Source organism: Morone saxatilis, unplaced genomic scaffold (assembly GCF_004916995.1).
Source record: "Morone saxatilis isolate NCDOM2014 unplaced genomic scaffold, NCSU_SB_2.0 Contig11, whole genome shotgun sequence".
In the NCBI taxonomy this organism is placed as follows: Eukaryota; Metazoa; Chordata; class Actinopteri; family Moronidae; genus Morone; species Morone saxatilis.
This window is the reverse complement of record NW_023339663.1, coordinates 9,961,130-9,964,144: the sequence shown is the minus strand read 5'-3', so window position 1 is coordinate 9,964,144 and position 3,015 is coordinate 9,961,130. Positions and strand designations below refer to the sequence as shown.

At 41.9% G+C, this 3,015-nt stretch overlaps 1 protein-coding gene across 1 annotated transcript in view; it reads right to left on the bottom strand.

The window, feature by feature from the left end:
- Window positions 1–3,015, bottom strand: part of LOC118320903 (protein diaphanous homolog 3-like) — a 145,871-nt gene that overhangs the window by 89,685 nt on the left and 53,171 nt on the right. The gene's annotated exons all lie outside the window — the stretch shown is intronic.

Sequence of the window (3,015 nt, the reverse complement as noted above, 5' to 3'; positions counted from 1 at the left end):
ACATATATATATATATATACATATACATACATATACATATATATATATACATATACATATATATACATATACATATATATATATACATACACACACACACACACACACACACACACATATATAAAATACACACACACCATTGCCTCAAGCAAAATCCACTGTGAGACATCGGATGCACAGGAGGGGGGATGTCTGCAGCGAGTGAACAAATCCACCATTCCGACACATCTGTCAACTCTACAGTCAACAGAGGGGAGACGTACAGTCAAACCAGCCACGCAGCTTGACTGTTGACTCACTGCATGGTTCTGATCCAGCTCAGTCCTGAACTTCAGTCAGTCTGACAGAAACCACAAGGGACATCCAGAACGTCAAGTAGCCTCTCGGACTATACACACCTGCCCTAACCTTTCCCTTTATTTTACCAATGTGCACTTTCCACGATCCTGACTAAAACTGACATGATGGCTTGACTGGTCTGTTCGCTCACGGACTACCCCCACCCGCCCTCCCCCCATCCGGCGTTGCGGGTGTGGGCGTGCCAGTGAGCGTGAGACAGCGAGAGAGAGAGATCAGAGTAATGGAGTGAGGAGCTGTGTTGTGAGTGAGCTAATCAAAGTGAACCATGCAGGGCCACCTCTCCCTGTGATCCGGACTAGATGACCCAGGGCCATAATTAGTCTGAGACTTTCATTCTGATAGCAGCAAATTAACAGACTTCATTAGGCTTTTCTCTCCCCTCCTTCCCTATTCCTGCTGTACCAAAATCGTTCCTAAACTACACCACTGAAATTGCTACTGCATGAGCTTCAGCATCTACAACATACCAGTCAATTGCTCTTCACAAACTAACTAACGTACCATACAGAGAGAAAATGTGTATACGTGAAAGGAATTTAAAAATATAGTCACAAATATGAACTGAAATTATTGACGCTATATGAAAAGATTCATAATTGATTAGGAGCTTCTATTAATCAGCATGTACTGGCCTCTGGGGATGAATTTTACCAGTAGCTCTATTCTCAGTGGAGTAGTGCCCTCTAAAGGCCTCTTGAAGACTTACCAATGGCCTCTAAGTGTGTGTGTCTTTGTGTGTGTGTGTGTGCTAAAATGAGTATTTTCTGACTACTCTGTCATATCAGGTATGAAGCATTATTATCTACATTTCATTTCAGTATGTGACAGCACCAGTCCGATCTGAACAGTTGTTAAGCCCACCCTAACATTTCCCAAGTCGTTCAACGGATTGATGGCAGCCTAAATCATTCATTCTCTGAAGTCATTTGCCATTTTTCTGTATTTTCCCTGTGCTGTTGCTAACATGTCTGCGCCCACCCCTGCACCACTTCCCCCCCGCCATACATACACAAACCTACATGCGTGGATGAAAAATCACGGCCGAAAAATAAAGTCGCAAAAGCAAATATGTTTTTAACGAGCCAGCCCATTACTCTGGTGATATGAGAACATAAAAACACAAATTGGGAATAAATTGAGGTGTTGATGCTTGAGAAACTGTGGCAGAAGAAAGACGAAAACAATGGAGGAGAAAGGGAAAGAAGAAAAGTAGAAGGTTAACCACACAAAAAAAAGGAAAAGGGAGGCAAAGAGCCAGTGAGGAAGATATAGGTGTGTGTGTCTGTGGCAAAAGTGGTATTTTCAGCATTTCCATACAACATCACAGGTAAAAGGTGTATTGGTGATCGTTTAAAGTAAAAGTACTGTACACAGGAGCCAGTATTACTGGAACTCACAGTATATGAAAATTGCAGGCTGAACAAAAAATAGCCATCTGTTCAGTTTGCGGACCATGTGACCAGACCTTTCCTTTCAACAACAATGAAAAGATCCTTTAATGATTGTGCATTTGATGAAATCCTTCATAATGGCACAAATTTTCTGCAGCCACATGAAAAGTCATTATAGAACTAATGGTGTTCTTCAAAATGTCACAGCAAAAGCATAAAGAGACTGCGAGAAAGAGAAAGGAGGATAACAAGCGAGACAGAGTGTGAGAGCCACACAGGAGAGAAAGTCCATTTGATGTAAGCGGATATATACTGGAGAAAAGTAATACTAACTACTAAACAGCATGAGATGAACATCCTGCTGCTATCCTCATATGCTGAGAGTGGTTCAAAACAAACTATATTTAAAGCTTTTGAAACGACTTTAGCTGCTAATTCCATCTCCTATCCTCAGTGGGCACAACTGGACTCCACGCACCTTTGAGCGGAAAACCTTTAAATTTTTACTTTTAAATTGTATTTTTATGCAGCTGGGAAGTTGCGGTAATTAGGTAATTAAAGTCATGAGCTCATGACAATTCAAAGCAAAACTATAAGTTCTATAAAGAAGAGCTTCTTTACTTTTTTTTAGCCTATGGTTTTAAAAAAAGACCACCCACTAACCTTTCATCCCCACCTCCTTTAGTCCTCAATCTACTTAGAATTCCTCTATGATGGTGTCCACCAACCTCCTTCTCATTGTAATTCAAGAGCTTACTAAGTTCTCCGCACAGCAGACCCTATTGCTGTTTAAGAAATTCACCCACCTTGCATTCGAGAGGCCTAGTAACCATCGTTGTATGGATATGTATAGCGGCTGCAATTTAGAGGGTTGCAGTAGTGACGACTGACAGACTAGAAGCACGGGTCTGAATGATCATGACTGTTTGATATGTCACATCAGTCCGAGTTTGACAAGTCACAACAAGCTGTCAGCTCTGACCGTGGTCTTTACCTCCATATGGGAGTCCTCCCTTGATCCTGTGCACCTCTTGACGACTCAACCATCCATACCAGCCTCACCCCTCCAATAACACAACCACTCATTCCACCAAGTAGTCCTCCCACTGTGCTTGTGCAAACTGACTTAACCTACACAAACGTGCTTGCTTCTGAGGCCTTTATAATCATATGGAAATGGGGCATCTAATTATCTCTTACAACATGCCAACAGTGGAACTCTCAACTTTGACAGGTTACACTAATCTAGAGAGCCTGACATCTG